At 44.3% G+C, this 22,040-nt stretch overlaps 1 protein-coding gene across 18 annotated transcripts in view; it reads left to right on the top strand.

The window, feature by feature from the left end:
• The first annotated feature begins 12,738 nt into the window (after positions 1-12,738).
• LOC147456139 (uncharacterized) overlaps positions 12,739-22,040 on the top strand; it is a 187,461-nt gene continuing 178,159 nt past the window's right edge. For 13 of the 18 annotated variants that reach the window (XM_086514707.1, XM_086514701.1, XM_086514699.1 and 10 more), the window contains exon 1: positions 12,739-12,896. The gene's annotated coding sequence lies outside the window, so the exon portion shown is untranslated. Of the gene's footprint in view, positions 12,897-13,085; positions 13,108-13,204; positions 13,271-14,605; positions 14,687-22,040 lie in introns of all 18 variants that reach the window. The other 5 variants (XM_086514692.1, XM_086514693.1, XM_086514694.1 and 2 more) reach the window with 5 other exon arrangements.

The following is a 22,040-nucleotide window of genomic DNA, read 5'->3' as shown; positions in this document are numbered from 1 at the left end:
ACCAAATCCTCACCACGGAGCCGCACGAGGGCAGAAGCCCCCAAAAAGTAAAGACGTTGTCAAGAATAATACGCTCCTTGACAAAACATGTCCAAGTCCCATGTATGATGCTCTCTAGAAGTGGCTGAATCCTCAAACTCAGAGCCTTGGTAAGAATTTTGTAGGCTGAGTTGAGGACGGTGATGGGGCGCCACTGTCGAATCTCATCCAAGGAGCCACCCTCCTTGGAATGAGGTATATCAAGCCCTCACTCATGTTGTCAGGCATCTCTCCTGTGTGCCAGATCTACTGAAAAGCACTACAAAAATCTGAACCAAGCAAGTCCCATTAATCCAAGAAAAAGCTGGGAGTCAAGCCATCCTCACCTGGAGAGCTACCATGGGGGAGTGCCCACACCTGCTCTCTGTATGCATCCTGACGCTTTGATTGGGGCTCTGCAGATAGTAACTCCTGATAGAAATTAGTAGAAACTGCACGAATGGCCTCTGGCTCTGAAGCAACTGACTCGTTGGGCCTCCTCGATTGGTTGACCTTGACATGTGTATGCTGAAGTTCCACTGCCTCAAAGAAAGCGCATGTCACTCTGTCACCCACCTGAGTCCACTGAGATGCATGTCGATGGAAAGCAAACTCATGGCGTCCCTCCTCTGTGATGACGAGCTCCTGGCGAGCCTGTTGTAACTGCTCCTCCAACCAGGGTTTGTCTGGATGTTGCTCATGCATCCTCTGCAAGGAAGAAACACCCCGACGGAAACATTGCTCCTCCTCTTGCGCTACAACCAGGCGAGCCGAAGACTCTTGAAGAAAGAGTCGACTAAGTTAAGCAAGCCTTGAGGCCACTCTGTTAGCATGAGAATCTTGCATGTCTAAGCTCTCTGTCCAAAGAGTCTCCACTCGCTCTCTAAGCGCTGAGTCCAACAAGCCCTCTCTGGGATACGAAGCATCATGCTCCCCCTCCTCTGTCTATCAGTCACTGTAAGGATCACTGGAGCATGGTCCAAAAAGGAAGTCACTGCCAGAATGCCAACTCTCCCACCCAAGTCACAGAAGCGGTCACTAGTGTAGAAACAATCTATCTGAGATAGATTCACGCCTCCCACTCTGCACTCCGAACGAGAGAAGGCCTCACAAAACTGGAGTGCTGCCACACATGTGTAGCCTGCAGAGTCATACAAAACCTCTCCCAAGCTGCCAGCTCAACACCATGCACAGTAGTATGGCTACCACCAATCCTGTCTAAGGGTTCCTCCAACATGTTGAAGTCACCCCCTATGCACCATTGCTCTACCTGCGGCAAAGAGTCAACAATCTGAGACCAAAACTCTTCACGTGCACTCACCACATTGGGTGCATAGATGTTCAAGAAGCTCACGAGACAACCCTGAAGCTGCATGGTGATCCGCTAAACCGTGCCTGGCACTATATTCGCTTTGCCCACAATATCCTGTTGTAAGGAATCCACAATAGTCATATATACCCCGCCCTGGATGCCTCCAGGTCCAAATGTAGCTAACCAAAAAGTCTCATACCGTCCACACAAAAGCTGACCACAACGTCTAATGGGGCTCTCACACAGATGATGCTCCTGTATCATAAGTAGGTCAATCTCTCCTCCCACGAGGCATCACTGAAGCTCCTGATGCAGTCGGGCCCTTTGACGCTGAAACTGGGGCCCACCTAGTCCCTGTACGTTCCATGAGACAATCCTCACGGGGAGCGAGAGAGAACTGATGCTGCCGTAGCAGCTAACCGTGCTATCTTCGAGGTTGGCTTGGATGGGGAGTAATCCGCATCCAAGCATCCTCAAGATAGGCGTGACTGCAAGGAGTGTCTAGTCCAAGCCCAAGTAGACCAAGCCGTGCATAAAGCAACCTCCTCTGTCCAGGAGTCCTCATGTATGTGTACATAGCATGGCGGGCTCTACGTGTCAGCAAAGAAGTGAACCACAATGTGTCTAGATCCTACTGCGCCTGGAGGTGTCACAACAAACTTGGCCAATGCCCAAAGGTTCCTGAAGCATGTCTGTAACTCCTAGATCTCCCATGGGATGAGAGAACTCAAGGGCATATGTCTACAACCACTCCAACACTAAGTCTGTAGTCCACTCAACATGGTCCCTCCCGCAAAGTGGAAAAGAGAAGCCAACCACTGAGTCCAAGACCTCTATTCCCTAGTTGCAAGGAACAATACATGAACTCTGAAGCAGGCTTCCTCAAGGTTTGGTGAGGGGTCGCCAAGAAACCGTGTAAAGTCGTAGGCAAATAAATCCCACCGACGACGAATGTCAAAGCTTGTCAGACCACGAGGAACTCCTGCAAAGGGAGCCGTCTGCACCAAAAGAGGGGATCATAAGAAAGGATCCTCCATCTCCCCCCTCTCCCCCCCCCCCCCCTTCCTCCATCTCCCTCTCTCTCCAAGCGACTCGTGGCAAAGGAGTTGCCAAGAGATCTCCTAGTAGCTGAGGATGGCCCTGCCCCCAAGTCGATTGTGGGACTAGAGCGGGAGGGGGGTGTGCGGGAGGAGGGGGGGGAGAGGGGGGATCGCCAAAGGTAGGAGGGCAAGGTGGAGAGGCGGAGGGAGATGGAGGAAGGGGGGGGGGGGGGGGGGGGGGGGGGGCTTTCGAGGGTGAGGTTGAGGTGGAGGCCGGAGTAGGGACCTCGTTCTGCTGAAGAGGGTCAAATCGGTTCCCTGTGGGGAACCCGCTACTATTGGGCCGACGCCTGAGGAGCACTCTGAGTGCCAGGCTGTCGCGGTGGCCCCTGCCGGCAATGACCACGAACCTGGTGCCATCCCTTCTCCGCTTGAGCCCCAGGCTCGAAGGGTGGCTATGCCTGTGTGCTCTATGTCTCTGCCTGTTGTTGCTGCTGGCCAGCCTTTGAGGGCTGGGGTCCGTGGACAGGCCTCAATACTCCACGCTCTGTATAAACCAACCCCCACAGAGGGGGTATCGGCAAAGGTATGAGGGCAAGGTGGAGAGGCGAAGGGAGATGGAGGAAAGGGGGGGGGGGGGGGGGGGGGGGGGGGGGGGGGGGGGGGGGGGGGGGGGGGAGGGCGGGCTTTCGAGGGTGAGGTTGAGGTGGAGGCCGGAGCAGGGACCTCGTCCTGCTGAAGAGGGTCAAATCGGTTCCCTGTGGGGAACCCGCTACTACTGGGCCGACGCCGGAGGAGCACTCTGAGTGCCAGGCTGTCGCGGTGGCCCCTGTCAGCAATGACCACGAACCTGGTGCCATCCCTCCTCCGCTTGAGCCCCAGGCTCGAAGGGTGGCTATGCCTATGTGCTCTGTGTCTCTGCCTGTTGTTGTTGCTGGCCAGCCTTTGAGGGATGGGGTCCGTGGACAGGCCTCAATACTCCACACTCTGTATAAACCAACCCCCACTCACCTAAGGAAGAAGGATGACCTTCGGGAGAGTGTGGGTGTCTCTCTCTCTCTCTCTCTCTCTCTCTCTCTCTCTCTCTCTCTCTCTCTCTCTCTCTCGCTCTCTCTCTCTCTCTCTCTCTCTCTCTCTCTCTTCCCTATGGGTTGGGAGAATTTCTACTTCGCATATGTATCGTTCATAATTGTGACACAATAGGGTGTCACATATGCATTGGCCTTATCATGGGAAGAAAATGTAGAGGTCGAGCTAGGAAATTATGGCATCAAATAGTAGTTGTTTTAAGCATGATTGTCTTACAAGGACAACATGATGAAACATAAACCAAACCAAATCCTTATCGTGATCAAACAAGTGGAATGAACTCGTGAAAAAATTTTATAAAACATATGATAACCTGAGAACAAATCGGCATGGTCATATGGCACCCCTCCTAGGTAGCCACCCTACACTAGTAGGCAAAGCCCTTGCATGTCTAAAACCAACAACATGAAGCATGCACATGGTGTAGAGAGAGATGGAGATGGATAAGGACAAGAAGGTCAATTATTTTCACTTGAGTGATGGATAAGGAGGTTAAGGGCAAGGGGAAAAAGAGAAATTCCGCCCCAAAACAGAGAAAAATAGTGTAAAAAACTAGAAAATAAACCTAATTTTCTAAAATTTCCTCTTGGCAAATTCAAGGAAAGGAATTTTGTATGTTTGGAAAAATGATTTTTCCTGAACACTGCTTAGTCTCTTGGATTCCACTTGATGTGCCACAAAAATCCTAGAGTACTTTTAAAAATCAAAATAAGTCAATGAAACATGTAACTAAGGTCAAATGGTTCTTGTACCATGTCGTACCCTAATCACGGATCCTTACAATGCAATCCTCAACACTATCTCACACGGCCATGGACAGGAGGGGATCAATGGCCTACGCCTAATTCCCGGAGCGCAAAAATCGTGGTCGTCAATCTTGCGACGCGCCCCGAATTTCCCAATTTTCCTGAATTTACACAATTGACACGAATTTACATAGCGGTGGGTTCATCATAAAAGGAACCCTTCTCCCTATGCTTTCAATAAACACGCACAGGCGAGGTGGTTAAGGTGGTAGGCTTGCAAACGGGATGTCCTTGGTTCAAATCCGGGGACAGAAGGGAGGGGGCAGCCCGAATTTTCAATTTTTGATGCACCTGAGCTTATCTATTTTCCCGAATTTACACAAAGCACATCGGCTGGCCCAGATCGCACACGATCCCCGAATGGGTGTGGGCCATTGATCCCCTCCTGCCCAGGCCCGTGTGAGATAGTGAGGAGGCAATGCAGTCTTGTATTTTAAAAATAGTCCCAAAATAATTGCTTTCTATTAATTTAAAGTGTTGAGACTAACGTACACTAACATACACTAAATTGATAGTCAAGATAAATACGCCGAGCGAAAAAAAAATGAACGAAGTAAAATTTTCGAGTAAATCTGGCCAAAACTCTTATCACCAATATTATATTAGAAAGGAAAAGCTTTGTGCCAAGCACCGCTGAAACATAGACAAAGATTAAAGTATATAGATAATGCTACACAAGGATGTGTTTTTCTCAAAACTCACAATAAGTAAGTAAGGTTATATTATAAAAACACAAGATGAACAAACGCAAATCATGCACAGACTGTGCCATGGTATCACATAAACACAACTAACTGACATCATTCCGAGGGATTTTACAAGGAGCCCCCAAATCTAGATACAAGCTAATGCACATCAACATATGACATAACAGACCTAAACAAAACCTTTTGCCCAATCTACGCCATGCAAGCCACCATCATGAGTCGGCTGCCACCCCACCCATATGTACATGACCCATACAAAGGACAATACCTAGATCCACCCGCATATCCATACGACCACAAGCCTGGGTTGCATTTACATGTGTGTATCAAAAAAAATATACGTATAAAATGTCATTATACACCAAAATCCTAAATAATCATTGAATGTAGTATTTTTTAGTTTCGATCGAAATATATTTCGATCAAAATATCTTTCAATAAAAAAAATTGTCTCTATAAAGGCAATTGCCGATTTCGATCAAAACCAGCGAATGCAGTTGGAGAGCCATAGATAGGTAGAGACTATTGAGGTATACTTTTAAGCTTGTTTAAATGTGTACTGACTTGTTTTTCTATGTTGTGCCAGACTCGTGTGGTGTAGTAGTTTTTCTCTCACCACCACGGAGTTGGCTTGCAGGTTATAGGCCACTTCGTAGTGTGTAGCCATCCGGCTCACTCCAAAAGTGAGTAGAATCTAATGGCTTTTTTCGTGTTGTGCAGACACTTGGATCACTATAGGGAAGGGTTTTATGACAGTCTTAGATTCTCACTTGTGTGAAGTAGTAGTATATCTCTCACCACAGAGCTGAGTTAGAATTTAGTGGTCGACTCGTGGAGTGTAGTAGGCATGATGCTACACCTCTCACTTCATAATGATCTATAGGTTTCTCTATTTTAGATCAACTCAAATCATTGTTTGTACCACGTAAAAATGCAAGACTTCTGCTCGTCAAACAGAGAGTGGAGAGATGCATAGTTTCTGCCCTCTTCATCTCTGTGTGATGCACTATTTACTCTTGTGCTTTGAACTCCAAAGACACGTCATTGTTCATCACTAGATGACTTGGTGTTGTCTTGGATGTAGATACGTACGATATCTGGCTTGCATCTGAGATTGTTAAGTTGTCCGCTGATGTTTTTGTTGTGAGTTCCATACACTTCATCAGGGATTAGATTAAGTCACATTATCGTTCTTACTACATAGAAATATGAGGGTTACATTTGTCTACCTAAGAGTGGAGAGATGCATACATATGGCCTCTTCATCTTAGTGACACGCCTTGCCCTTGTACTTTTTGATCCATAGGATATATGAGCGTGTTATAGCAAAGGCAGGTGGGCCAAAGAATGTGACTGCAATTGTCATAGATAATGCATCCAATTACAAGGCTGCAATAGGAAGGGCTATCCAAGTTAAGTACCCAGAGATTACTTGGGTTCCATTTTCCGCACATACTCTTAATTTGCAATTATAAGACATTAGTAAAATGGTTGTCATAAAACAAATGCTATTGGATGCAAATCATGTGGTGAAATTTATAAGAGAGCATCAATTTTCGTATGCTCAAACTATGTTATTGCCACCTTGCAAGAAGTGAAGCCTTCTTTGATTGAAACGATAGTCGATAGACGATGGGATGCTTGGCTCAACAAGTATCCTAGCTACCAAGAGGTAGCTAACAAGTATCGTAGCTACCAAGAGGTAGCTACAAGATGTACACAGCTTCTGAACTCGCAAGTTTTTTGGTGCAATGTAGAGAGAATTTGTCACTCTGGTCAAACCATTTGTAGATCTTTTGTGAATAGTCGACAAAGAATCTTTCATCTTTGGTCAAGTTTATAGGTATATGTCAGAGGCATTACACAAAGTAAGAGAGAATGTTGGTTTTGGTGCAAAGGACAAAGCTGCCATAATCACATCTGCCAACAAGCAATGGCTGCAATTGCATACGCCGTTGCATGGTGCTGCATTTGTATTAGATCCCAAATTTCAAATGCATCGACTTCAAAACAATATTCTCTCAACTATTGGGACATGACGATGGGAAAACTTCTTGTCATCAGCGAGTTGATTATGCTAATATATTTGGCATGTTCTAGGATCCATGGCATATAAATGCCATTGCACACACAAGTACGCCTCTATGGTGCAAGGAGTATGGTAGGGAGAAAGTGGAGCTACAACACATTGCAGTTAGGGTTCTATCTGTTGCAGCATCAAGTGGAAGCTGTGAGAGAAATTGGTGGGCATTTGACTTTATGCATACCAAGAAACGAAACCGGCTTCACCCTAAACGGCGGGCTACTGATTTGGTCTATGTTTTCTGCAACATGAGACTTATCCATAAGCCAGTGAACATTGCATCAAGAGCATCACAAAAGCACTATAGTGTCTTTCAAACCCATGAAGCTATACTGAGGAAGTAGACGATGACGGTGATATGGAATGGGAAATAGCTTTAGAATGCTCATATATGGATGAAATAGATTATATGATTGGTGTGTTTGATGGAGATGAAGATGTATGACTACAGATCTATAAGTTTTGCTTGGTGTGATTACGTGAAAATTATGAAAGATCGCCATGCTACACTACTTGTTGTTCACTCTCTCTCTCTCTCTCTCTCTCTCTCTCTCTCTCTCTCTCTCTCTCTCTCTGCTTTTGCAATAAGACTCGTAATTATAGTTAGATACAATACAATTTGTTTGACTGAGAATACAAAAATGGACAGATGAGGGGATAAATGGCAAGCTGTGATTACAAAAATTGTAGCACTTTGAATTTTCTTCAAATAAAAATAGATAGGGGTAAAGTGAGAAAAGTGTGCAAGCCAAAGATTGAGTCAGCTCATTGAGTAGTTCATCTTTGATGAACTCGATACTTTCAGGCGCGGGAGATGGGTCTGCACGTCCTTGTTGTGAAGAACTAGCTTGTTCTGGCAATGGTCCGTACAGTGATGCATACTGTTTGCAGCTTGGCTTGGGCCTCTGATAGCTCTATCTCAAGCTCAAGGATTCTACTGTGCAAAATGTCAGGAGTCTCTCTTTGGATTGCAAGATCTTTCCCTTGGCTTTCTAATGCAATGAGCATCTTTGATTCTTCAAGAAGCATAACTATGGGATGTTGGCATGCAGGCATTGGATTATTGCATGACTTGCTGCCACTTTATCTGCAATGTCCGACCATGTCCAACGCCAGAATTCTTGGGGCAGCTTGACCAATCTAGACGCCTCCCAAGGATTTTGTGAACATAGCACTATTGTATAAAGTAGAGTGCCATTTGGTTATTGTTTGGCGTAACTCTCTCTCATCAGATGAATCTTCGTAGCAATACTCATACGAGCCCTTTGTGTTGCAAATCTGATAGCTTTATGGGAGTTGATTCCTCTGCATTGCCGCTAATTTGAAATAGTTGTTGGCACACAAAGTGGTTTGGACATAGCTTCATGCACTCCTTAAGGCTGAAAGGCTTGCCTTGCAACCTAGACTCACCCTCTTCGATTCTAGCAATAGATTCAATGTCTTTCTTTGGACCATAGCGCTCTCTCTCTTCTTTGTAGATGGCCTGTGATTCAGTGTGGTTAAGCTCTTCTTCTATATTTGCCAATCAAACGAATATGTCATAATTAGAAACACTTATCGTGCATTTAACAAGTCATCACTTTTAAATCTTGAAAGAAAAAGACAAGATAACTTAATCATGCTGTAAGAAAGAGACAAAATATCTATGACCATGTCGTTGGAAAGAGACAAAATAACTTCATCAATTATATAATTTACAAGTGCAACTAAAGAGGACAATAATCAAATCATCACTTCAATCATCAATTGGTTGTAGAGCAAAAATCATTACAATGTCATAGCCCACTCTATGGGCACCATTTACACAGATAGAAAGATCAAAAGCGTTAGGTCAAGTTGAGGGATTGTTTGGCTTACCACTCTCAAGGTGGGTAAGTACATTGCTCTAAAAATCCCTTTTGTTTTGCTCTTTGTGGCATTGACATGCACTTCAAAAGTCGTTCACAAGTATGACACATGGAGAAGATGTTCATGGCTTTATTCAGGGAGGGGGATTAGTAGATATGCATTATGGGCGGCCCATGGAAAATCTCTTTCGGTCTGCTTTTTAGTTTCTATTTTCAAGTCGCGAAGAGGAGGAAAGCATGCTGGTTTTCTGGTCTTTGTACATGACCCCTGATCCACAATGCATGCATAGACCCCTTTCTGTCCAAAATGAAGCATCATGTTGCAGGAGTGAAGGTCATTGTGGAGATAGTCGTGTGCATGTAGATAATTCAAGGTCTGAAGAGCGTTTATTATCTACAAAATGTTATTTTGGAATAGCTCTATTGTTCCTTCATTGGTCACATAACTGCAAATGGCAGGTTGACTGCCATCTGCATTGCACTCTTTTATCCATTGCTCTACATGGCCGTCATTCCAAAAACGTGACATGAGCATTGGACGCTCTATGTGGCGGACCACAGCAAGTGGATAAATACTGCCACGATGAGAGATGTCCAAAACCGTGGCTTCGTCTTTAACCTACTGATCCATTGTGGGTCCATGCAAGTGGAGTTTGAAGATTTTTGCCGCATACACAAATGGATCTTTAAATGCAGGATATGACACCTACATGCTTCATGTGTGCCCATCTCCTTCTCCCAGTTGTGGAGCCTGTATGTTGAAGATTACTGTTTCTGGTAAAAGATGCAATACAGGGGGGAGTTGAGATTGACCAAGAGCGAAAGTGGCACTAGCAACAGACTCTATTCTAACGGTAGCTCTTGGCTCTTCAATAGCATCAGAAGAGCTGGCTTCCACTCTCGTGCACTTTGGTGCTCTTTCCAGCTTCTCCTTGCTCTTGAGCTCAATATACAACTGTTGCACAAGTTGTATGCAAGTAGCTATGCCTAACAAAGTAATGATTTCAGGATTTTATAGATCGTGAAAAATCCTTGTGATCTGTCCAATAGACTGCTTGACCATGTTCAACAATGAACCTGATGTCATTAGAGATATGTCAAAAGCAGCGGACGTAAATACAAGATGGAGCTACTCAAATATAGATTTCGCTAAGGCCTCTGTGAACTGGAATAATGCTCTGGAGTAGAGGGCTTTAGGCAACGATGAACCTCAGGCTCTGACATGTGATAAAAGTGACGTACTATCGCTTTGAAGGTGAATTTTTGTTGATGTTTCGCAAGCTTAGTATCCGCCATAAATGCAAGATATAATTTTAAAACATAAACGTTGTCAGAGGAAAGGGTAAACTATCAAAATTGTGTCATGACCCTCATCCATAAACAATTGACATAATTTATAGCAAACAACGACATATTATGATTGCAATCCATACATTGTACAATAGCGAGGAGAACACACAAAGAGAGATGTAGAGAGGTGAACAGGCTAGGAGTGTGAGGGACGCTCATCACATGAACTGCACTCTGTTATGTGCATTTCATAATACACATAAATGATCGGAGTGTACATGTGAACAACCCAGCTTGTTTGAGGTACGCTCACCACAAGTCCTGGAAATTGTTGTAATGTTGATTGATGGTTTAATCAATCTAATCCCTGATGGAGTGTGTGGAACGCACGACACAACCATCAATAGACAGTTTACCAATCTCAGATTGTGGTTAAACATCGTACATATTTTACATCCAAGACAACACCAAGTCATCTAGTGATGGGTGGTGTATCTAGTGCAAGGGAACATAATTCTGGCATACATCCCATGAGAAAGTTGTGGATGGGGACTTTAGTCTCTAGGTTCCATACTATGCCTTTAGTTCCTTCAAGGAAACCTGCCATGGATGCTCTGCTACATTAATGTCTTCAAAATATTGTTTACATGTGATTATCATTTTTGCTACCTTGGTTAGCATTTGGCATGCTAGGTCCAACACATCTCTCATATGAGCAATCGCTACCTTCATTGTGTGGACCATATAGGACTCCATCGGCTTGTAGTTGTTGATTTTCTTGGCCAACACATGGTAGTTCAAAATTGAAGGTCTTAGACTCTGACATATGAATTAGTTGTCCCAAAATCACAGTCAAGGAATTGGACAATATGTAGGGTCAATCCTGAGATACTGCAGGGCATTCTTGTATATCGTTTCATCTTGCGGTCGCTTTTTGAACCATTTCTTCCTCCACAAAGGCTAAATTTCCAACATCAAAAGCACTTGGTCTGCAACCACCGGCACATCTTCATAGTCCTCCTTGGTATTTGGTTCCAATGATGGCAAAAGCTTATGTTCCCATAATAGTGCCTCTTATTTCATCAATGGGAGGGGAATCAGTTCATGGCAAAAATTTGACCACTTCATCTGGATTTATCCTTAGTAATGTTGCTGATATAAGCACCTTGAGCTTGTATAACATGTATTCTTTGTGTGAGCCATCATGCATAACTTCAATTCACTTCTTTAGCTTGTCTCAGGCATCTATTTTCTCCATCTCTTCTTTGAATTCATGCAGACTTCCCCTTGTTGATGTGTTTGGTAGGTCGAAGGGGGGTAAGTCTGTGGTTTCAAACTCCACTCCATCAATTTTGGAGGCTTGTTGTGACCAAGACATGATAAATTTTACAAATTTCTCATTTTTGCCATAAGTAGTAGTCCTTTGAACTGTAAGCTCATGAAAGGATTTAAAAAAATGAGTGGATCTACTATGGTTTTGGAAAATTTTTCCAAAACCCTGAAAGGACACTTTTATGTCATGTTAGGTTACCAGGCTAGTGTTAAAGATCTATCCGACGAGGAGAGTTGAACTCGAGACTTGTTATTCAAGTGGGAAATGGCATAAGCAATCTATCGCACTTGGGTGATAGAAAGGTTATACCATTTTCCTCCTTTTATTAGCACGCACACACACACACACACCCACACACCCACACACCCGTGAAGAAGAGTATTTTAACGTCGTGGGAAACTATCCCAAGAGACCTTAAAGGTCTATCCGATAAGGAGAGTTGAACTCAAGACCTGTTATTGAAGAGGGAAATGGCATAACCAATCTACCACACTTGGGTGATAGAAAGGTTATACCATTTTCCTCCTTTAGCGCGCGTGCACACACACACCCACACACACACCCATGAAGAAGAAGAGAGACTATAAATTAGAGAGGAGAAAAATAAAACATACCTTCCAAAAATTGGAAGGGTGCTCCGCTGTGCACGGACTGAAACTCCTTCGTATTTAGAGCCAAGTTGCACCCAGATGTAGTGGGGGGAGCAGGGGGAAGAAGGTACCCTAATTTAGCAAAATAAAACATACCTTCCAAAAATTGGAAGGGTGCTCCGTTGGACACGGACTGAAACTCCTTCGCATTTAGAGCCAAGTCGCACCCAGAGGTAGTGGGGGAGTAAGGGAAGAAGGTACATCGATTTAGCAAATTCAAATTTCTCGGGTGGATTCTTGAAGTCCTGTTACGTAGCGATATCCCCTTCATTTTTGAGAAGATTAAGCTATAATTTTGCAAATGAGTGCATGTCCGTACCTCTCTCCGGCTCTGCCCAGTGAGCGTGTTCCCTTTTCGCCAAAATTTCATCATGCTATGTTACCGAACCTGTCTTTCTTTGTGGCTTCTTTGCAGGTAGCGACCAGAGGTCGCATTCTCTTCCCTTACCCCTGCTTACACCTGGTGCGACTTGGCCCTTACCCTCCCCCCTTACAAGTTACCTTACCTTTGTGCCGAAAGGCAGTGCCAACAAATGACTTAGTGACAAGTGTCCTTGTTTCCAGCTCTCCTAGGCGCATTTCCTAGGACGTGTTTTATGGAAACTCTCAAAATTCTTTTGTCAAATTCTGACAGACTCGGGTATAGGTACTGCGTTACCAATTGCTTATAAGCGTTCAAAAGCTCTTCCCACGCTCTCTCCATCGCCGCAAACTGTCGCAGGTGCTCATCTTCTTTACACAGTTCACCACAATTCCATCACGGAGATCAAACCTTTCTTGTTCTTGACAACATTTCTTTGCGATTTCCATGCAATGCATTTGGTTTCTGTAGACATTGCTTAATCCTCGTCTGAGGATGTATTCGGCTTTCCCATTTTTGATACGATTATACGTTTTTGTTTCTTGCCAGCCATGGATCTGCATTTGAGAGTGTGGGTAGTTGCTCATTTTTACCTGAAGATGTTGGTATATTTTGTCGTTTGATCATCTTTATGGGTCTATTGCTTATCTGGCAATGCATTGTCACAGAGATTTTTCTACAGCGATTGCTGGAGTTTTAGTTGCTTTTTTCTCTTGTCATCTTCCTTCAACCAGGTTATCTGCTCATCTTGAATAGTTAAGAGCAAACATTAACTGAACAGCATGCTCAGTTTTGTGGTAAGGTTTAAAAACATAAAAAATATTAGCCCTCTTGATTTTGTCATTCCCTTACACATCAGCTTTATTTTTGGTTGTTGGAAAACCAAATGCTCACATCAAGAGAGGAGTTCACCAAAGATTGTTAAGAGGTTAGCAATTAGTTTTGGATCAACAGATAATCTTTCTATGAAAGGTCTTGGGAGAAAAGCTACTCTTAAATTGTGGAAAGGGGTAGTATTATGTGTAAGAAATCGAAGCTGTGATACTGTGGTGTTAAAAGTAAAGAGGGTCTATAATTCATCGGCTACATTGGCGCTTGGACGCTGGACACCCATCCGATTCACTGGTGTCTTAGATAGGGTCTACTCCTCTATGATGTGGACATAACATCCTTTTCCCTTGAGGACCATTGTTATTAAGCTAAGTTGGATCAGATTATCAGAGCTGAAATGAGTGCACCACCGATTGTACTTCTTATAGCTTTTCTAATTGTGTTTAGTGTGTTTTGTTAGCTATATTCCCAAAATCACAAACATTAATCCTCTTGAGTTCCAATTGCACTACCTTGCTTGTGCTTAACTAGGGAATTAGCTCTCATTTGAGTTATCAAGAAACTTGATTTGCACGTGATTAATCGCAGTAACAAACACCCTATCTTTAGGTTCGTATTTGTCTATGTGAGCCCTTGTTAAGCTGAGCAAATAAACTCCTTTTTTGGCTTCCCTCACACAAACACCCATGTGGGGTGAAGTGGTTAGCCTATCTATATCATAGTATAAGGTATTGAGTTCAAGGCCTTCAAACTGTGGCATAAATTCTTGGATGGGTTCGTTTGCACCAGTCTCACAGGAAAACCTTTTTTTGAAAAGTTAGCCGGCTCGGACGCCAAAATTCAAAGAGGCACTGAGACAACCCTCGAAGCCAGGGACTCTTACTCTCATTGCTCACAACTAAAGACTAATTTGGAGAATGGAGACTCATGTTAGAACTTGTCTAGTGTTAGAAGGCAAAATATGACAGGTATAAAACGTAGGACTTTTACAACCAGCACTTGTTCCAAATTGACCACAGGATAGTATTGGTATGGATTTTTTATTTGTCTTCTTAAGACCAAGAGAGGACATGATGACATTTGAACCCATTCCATAATTAGGCTTACTTTGTACTAGAGAAGGACATAGTTGCATGGAACTCCGTTTCTACCCCCCAGAATGTTTCCTCCTGTTTCCCCCTGTTTCCCGTTTCCAAAAATGCGTTTCTTGTTCCTCATGGATTTTTTTGACTTTTCAGTGTCAAAATCATACAGGTTACCTATGATTGGGCTTGCGCGTGGAAAATTTTGACGAAAACACGATTGGGGCATATTGCTATGTAAGCAATTTGCATAGGGCTTGCTCTCACTGCTTGAGTTCCCTCCTCCCCCCCTTTCTCCTCTCTCATGGATGCTAACAATTATTGTACTCTTTGTTGAAATCACCCAGACATACATGGGTGGTATATGCTTTGAGCTTTCAGGTGACTTTGTGATAATTCGTTGTTGTGGACAAATGATATTTAGCGTTCTTAGGGCTTTGGATGGTCAATTGTATAAAATGGTTAATGATGAACGGTAATGTTCTACCCATCTTTTCTATGACATTACTTAAATTTCTATTTTGCGGTTGGTCGTTTCTTCCCGGGACTGAAACTCCGTTTCTTCTGCTTTCCGACCCTTTCCGTTTCTCCATTTTTGAAACTCCTAGCAACCATGGTGAAGGAGACTACAACAAGGCAGATTAGATGACCATGTTGTTTGTGGCACTTGTTCAAGTATCGTAGGGTGCCTACTTCCATTGTAGCTGACCGAGATTGTAGGATGACCAACTTGTTTTGGAGAGCTTTGTTTGAGAATCTGGCAGTACAGTCAAGTTCTCTTCATCTTTTCATCCTCATGAAGATGGGCAGTATGGATCACCAATTCCTTTGTTTTTGGAGTTATTGAAGTGTTATATCTTCCTCTTGTGGATTTTGACACAGTCCATGCTTCCACCAGGAAAGCTCCAGTCAAGATTGTGGAAGGAGGGAAAATATTTTGCCCATCTTCAGCACCAAGGATAAGATTTCCAAGCCGATCACTTTTTGGAGATCTGGTTGCAAGGTAAAGCAAGCTCTTCAGAGTTCATAAGAGAAGCATAAAAAGGCAGCAAGAGAAGCTTCAAGCTCAAAGAAGGAGATCGGGTCCTTCTTATATTCGAGAAGGCCAGACATCGAAAGATGTGAGGCAAAGCAAAGCTTTATCCAAACCTAGTACACAGTTCTATGGTCCTTTTCAAATTCCCGAAAAGATCCATGATGAATCTTTCCGATTGAAGCTACTTGGTCAAGCAAGAACTATCATGCCTTGGATGCTGAGTGGTTGGAGAAGGGGGCTTAGGTAGATCGTCCTAGAGGATTTGGATCTGTACCTACAGGATTTTGGATTGGAACACATTTCATTGGTGTCGACTGTTTGTAACGTGTTCCTTGTTCCGTGTTCCGATTTCTTGTTCCGGGTAACTATGCACCACATGCCAATGAAAAAGAACAGACTAAACAGACTTTAGACGCTTCAAAACAACTGAATTGAGAGAGAGACACTTCACACGAGACATGGAGTGGCCGAGTTCACCCCAAGAGTGTATTGGTCCCAAACCGTGGCGCCCCTTTTGGTATTTCTTTATATTGCTTCAACCCAGTACAACACTTGTAGCATAACTCTTCATCTCCACACAGGAAGGATGCCAGAGAATGAGCCTGAAGGTCATATTTAAAGGCCCTTGGCCATCAAAGAAGTTTACATGAAAAGCTTGAAGTCCAAAAGCATCTGGTCCCAAAAGCTAGTGGTAAAAGCAGCCATTGTAAATCACAAAAATTCGTACAATTGCCACGTCATCAACTGAGCGCAAAATGTGGGCATCCGTACAAGTGTCATGTCATTAGCTCTCTACGTAAACATTCTTTTGTGGGTGTATTTGCTTTACTTTAGGCCCCATCGGACAGGGGTCCCATAAGTTGTTGAGGGTTAGGATTTTAATCCTAAGTTGAAGTTGGTGAGGACTTCATCTTCTTTTGCTTTGTTAGGGTTTAGGCTCCTTGGTTGGATCTGCAAGTTGGCTAGGGCTAGGGCTAGGGAGTCCTAACCATCTAGGTCTTTAGTAGCTTGACACGTCGGCAATTTGTGACATCCCCCCTTCTTGAAAGAAGAGCAATCGTCTGCGATTATATCTGCAAAACAACTCAAGTTAGCTCAAAAGTATCCGAGGGTCATTTCAAGGGTCATTCCGTTTTCTCATTCCATATCAGAGCTCTTGATATTTTGGCGTAGCAAAATTAGCCATTACATCCAGATCATGTTGATTTGTAACAGGTGTCTCGATGCACTAAAGCTACATACCCAGGCATTCTCACTCAAGTGGCACATCGCAATGCAACACAAATGCTTACATATGCATGTTACAAGACAGTCGTCGATGAACACTCCACCCGCAAATAGCCATCCGAGTCTGGGCCATGAGATATTCAACGACTCCCTCATCACTCCTCCCTCAAATAGCCTAAAGAGGTCTGGGCCATGTATATTGTCAAAGGTGCAGCGGAAAAGGGTGAATTGGGTGATGAACTTGTCTGCAACCGCGAGCAAAACACCTCAACATATCGGGTAGCCAATAGATCTCGTATCTATTGTGACGGCTCTCCTCATTGTCAAGGTCCTAGCACGTATCGTCCACAGAAAAGGCACGGGAACACACCCACACAATGGAACACCAAAGAGGATGTCCACACGGTGCGGAGGGGAAGCGCTAGGTAGAGAGAGATCATTGAGCAAAAATGCTAGTGGGAGAGAGATCGATGATGGTGACAAAACGCTAGAGAGAGGATGTGGTCCCACACTCACAAAACGCTAGAGAGAGAGAGAGAGAGAGAGAGAGAGAGAGAGAGAGAGAGAGAGAGAGAGAGAGAGAGAGAGAGAGAGAGAGAGAGAGAGAGAGAGAGAGAGAGAGAGAGAGAGAGCGAGAGCGCCCAAACACTAGATCTCTGCATTGAATCAACATTCCAAAAGTGGGGGGGGGGGAGACTGCCTATATAGGCAAACTGTAAGTTTGCCCTACCTCAGCCAGAAAACCCCATGATTCCATAAATGGCCTAAAATGCTAATAAATATGTAAAAATCATTGAAAGTGACTTGGGACACATATTTAGTAGCAGAATTTGCAGAAGACTCGAGACTCTGACCCTGCGAAACCCTAGGAACAGGGGTCCCGCCTCATGCCAGCCTACTGGGTGAGCAACATAGTGAAGTGCACTGCCATGAATAGGTACGTCTACCTCAAGTACGGCCGGGCACAACCACAAAACAGCCCTCACTCCCTAATCTGCTCGTGGGAGATACTGGAGCTACCACTGGTTGAACTCTAACACCCTCTCTCAGCTCCTGGACGGGAAACAAGTTCAAGGGAGCTGGCATGATAGGATTATGTTGCTTGTGGAAGAGGTTTGGTGAAGATGTCAGTAGGGTTATTCGAAGTTGGGATGTACTCTAGTTGGATAGAGCCATGCTTGGTCTTCTCACGAACAAAATGGTAGTGTATCTCTATATGCTTAGTCCGAGCATGGAACATAGGGTTCCTCGCAATTGCTATACAACTCTGGTTGTCTAAGTACATAATGGTCGTTTGCTGGGAAATTCCCATCTCCAAAAGTAGCCTCCGAATCCACAATGACTCACATGTAGCACTGCAAGCAACACGGTACTCTGCCTATGTGGAAGACAAGACAACTGTTGGTTGTTTCTTGCTGCTTGTAACAAACTGTTGACGTGTCAAAGCCTAAAGAAGGGAGCCAACTTACAGATGCCGGCCGAGGGGCCTAAAGAACAAGTAACAGAAGAAGTGTCACAAAGTGATGACGTGGTTGCTCGAGAGCGGAAACCCTAACCCTAATTTTTACCAAAAACCCTAATTTTAGAAATCCTAACCCTAAAACCGGCAAACCCTAATTCTGTTGCCAAAAACCCTAAAACTGTAGAAACCCTAACCCTAACCCTAACCCTAACCCTAACCCTAAGGACAGCAGGGAGATTTTTGCGTTTTGCGTTGGTTGATGACATGGCAGGCTGTACGGATTGATGTAAATTACACTGGCAGCTTTTGGCATTGCTTTTTATACCAGAAGCTTTTGAGTTTTAAAGGCTTTTTACTGTAACTGCTTTTCAGGCCAAGGGCCTTTAAATATGAGGTTAGGGTTCATTCTCTGGCATGCTTCCTGGAGAAGGTGCAGAGCTTGGAGTACCGGCTTGTTCTATGTTGATGCAATAAAAAGAAATACTAAAAGGGGCGCCAAGGTTTGGGGCCAATACTCTCTGGGGTGGAATTCCGCCACTCCGTGTCGCGTGTCGTCTCTCTCTTTCAGTTCAATTGTTATTGAAGTGCTAAAAGTCTGTTCAGTCTGCTCTTTTCTATTGGCACGTGGTGCCCGTCTTGTGACACCCACTCTAGACAGTGTTTTAAGACGCTACTTGACGGCTTGCCTTCTCTTGCTTGCGTTTTGGAACGCTCGCTGCGGCCAAGCCTTTGCAATGACACCGGACCCCTTCTCTGCTGCCTGCGTTTTAAAATGCCTACTGGCTGGAAGCATTTTGGACTTCCCCTCCCCTTCCCCCAAACCTTGGTTAATCTAGCATTTTAAAACACTAGGATCCTCCTCGGGGTGGGTTGGCCGCTGAGAGGGAGGATAGTCGACCACAAAATTGATAGCCAAAGTTTATGACGGGGCCGTGCCGAGCATTGAGCAACAAATAAAGGGGCCGAGCCGAGTCTTAAGGGACGGCTTGGAAAGGTGGAACTTGGAGCCCATTTTGTATGGAGCTCTCTGTGCAAGGTATGTGGAGCAGCTTGGAGATTGTGCCGCCACCTTTTGAAGTGCAAGAAGGTACACTATCCAGATCTTGCAACTTCAACATGGCCTCCCCTTGCTCGAGCCCCAGCAACATCAACCAAAACCAACAATTGGCTATGGATCGCAGATCGACCATCCAGTTAGCGGCCTATGCACTGGCACAGTTCTCAAGGAAACCGAAAATTGTTTGGCTGGAGATTGTGAAGCCAAAAGCAAATGCACAAGTTCGCTAGAAGACAACGGCAAAGGCTAGCTTGACAAGGATGACAGTACCAGTACTCAGTTAGCTGCCTCGGTACCCATGAGATCAGACAATAGTTGTTCTAATTGTGACACGATGCTTTGTTTGTCTTGGAAGTTTGAAGCCAAAGGAAAAAGCTACAGATAGACAAAGACAAAGGCAAGCTGGACAGAGATTACAGTGATAAGGATTTGACAGGAGATCGGCATGGCACACGAGGTGGCGACCACAGTGGCCACGGCACCAAATTTCTAGTCAAAGGGCAGTTGCCGCCACTAGCTTCAACCAGAGAGAGGCTTGTGAGTGGCAGAGAGGGGCAAACAGTGCTCCTATAATCAATTTGGACCCTTGTGTTGGAGTTCAAATTATCAGTGTTTGAACTCGTGGGTGGAAGTTCAAGGCACATGCATCTAGATGGCAAGGAACCTATTAGACGTATCTAAAACACTATGGATGAGTGCACCAGTCCATTGTTGTTGGTCAGATCATGGACAGGATGTGTTCCATAGTTCATTATCTTGGAGTATTATTATTTTTGGACGTGATGTGTTCATAGTTCACCAATGGGGATTCTTGGACGTAGTGTGATCTATAGTTTAATTTTCTAAAAAGGAAACCGATGCTCAAGATGGCATTCTTCTAAGGTACAAAGTTGAGGGTAGCAAATCCGAGGTGTATCCCGCATGACTGGTGTTACTAGGGTGTCCATGGTAGCTTCTTCATCGACTTAGTCTCACTATTTATGTCCACTATGAGCTACAGAGAGGGTGTTAAAAGTTTATGGCATCTCAAGTGAATTGCCCAAAGTGATCCCATTATTTATTTTGGCTTTTAGGTATTTGTTTTACTTATTTGTCAAAGTCTGGATAGGGCAATTTACCGAGGTGGGTATATATATGACCCCTTGCCCCCATTGTACAATGTATCAGTTATTCATTGCCAAGGTTGGTTGGTTTAGGAGACTCTCTCTCTCTCTCTCTCTCTCTCTCTCTCTCTCTCTCTCTCTCCCTCCTTGGTCTCTACGCTTTTGCATCGTCGACTTTGACAGTCCATACCATAAACCAATCTCCAACCTCTTCAATTCCTAAAAAGACACTATTTAAAGCCTATTTTAGTAAGAAGCCCGACGTCTCCCACTTTCGGATTTTTGGGAGTGATGCCTATGTACATGTACCGAACGAGCAAAGGGGGAAGTTTGACTCCAAGTCCCAGAGATTGATTTTTGTCGGCTACAACTCTCTTTCCAAGGGATATCGACTCTATGATCCAGAGAAAAGGGATGTTGTACCCAACCACCTTTTCTTTTGGCTCACGAGCAGTTTCATGGAGCATTGTCACAAGACGGGCACCACGTGCCAATCGAAAAGAGCAGACTGAACAGACTTTTAGCACTTCAATAACAATTGAACTGAAAGAGAGAGACGACACACGACACGGAGTGGCGGAATTCCACCCCAGAGAGTATTGGCCCCAAACCTTGGCGCCCCTTTCGGTATTTCTTTATATTGCATCAACATAGTACAAGCCGGTACTCTAGGCTGTGCACCTTCTCCTGGAAGCATGCCAGAGAATGAGCCCTAACCTCATATTTAAAGGCCCTCGGCCTGAAAAGCAGTTATCGTAAAAAGCCTTTAAAACTCAAAAGCTTTTGGTCCAAAAAGCAATGCCAAAAGCTGCTAGCATAATTTACGGAAATCCGTACAACCTGCCACGTCATCAGCCAACGCAAAAAGCAAAATTCTCCCTGCTGTCCTTAGGGTTAGGGTTAGGGTTTTTGCAATTTTAGGGTTTTTGGCACCAAAATTAGGGTTTGCAGGTTTTAGGGTTAGGGTTTCCAGAATTAGGGTTTCAGTAGTTAGGGTTTCGGGCAGAAATTAGGGTTAGGGTTTTTGCTCTCGAGCAACCACGTCATCACTTTATGACACTTCTTCTGTTACTTGTTCTTCTTAGGGTTTAGGCCCCTCGGGCGGCATCTGTAAGTTGGCTCCCTTCTTTAGGCTTTGACACGTCAGCAGTTTGTTACACCTTCCCTTCTTGAAAGAGAGTAATCATCCGCGATTACAACATATCTGCAAAACAACTCAAGCTAGCTCAAAAATTTTCGAGGGACATTCCGAGGGACAACCAGTTGGCTCTATTTATTAAGGAGTTAGCTTCTCCTTTTTGCTCTTTTGATCAAGGAATTAGCTTCTCCTTTCGGTTGTTTTGATCAAGGAGTTAGCTTCTCCTTTCGGTTGTTTTGATCAAGGAGTTAGCTTCTCCTTTCGTCCAGATCGGAACTCTTGATATTCTGGCGTAGTCCATCACACCCAGACCGTACTGATCTTCCACGGGTGTCTTGATGCACTAAAATTACATACCCAGGCAATCTCATCCAATTAGGAATATTCAGTAATTGGCACATCACAATGCAACACAAATGCTTACATATGCATGTTACAAGACACAACAAACAGCCCCGCTTAGCACTCCCCCGAGACAAACGGTTTGCGGTATAAAGCTACTCAACGACTACCTCGTCACTCCCCCCGCAAATAACCTAAAAAGGTCCGGGCCATGAGCTCAGAGGAC

The sequence above is a fragment of the Adiantum capillus-veneris genome, chromosome 6, assembly GCF_014529385.1.
Source record: "Adiantum capillus-veneris isolate H3 chromosome 6, ASM1452938v2, whole genome shotgun sequence".
Taxonomy (NCBI): Eukaryota; Viridiplantae; Streptophyta; class Polypodiopsida; order Polypodiales; family Pteridaceae; genus Adiantum; species Adiantum capillus-veneris.
Note: the sequence above shows the minus strand (reverse complement) of the source record. Positions and strands in the feature narration are given on the sequence as shown.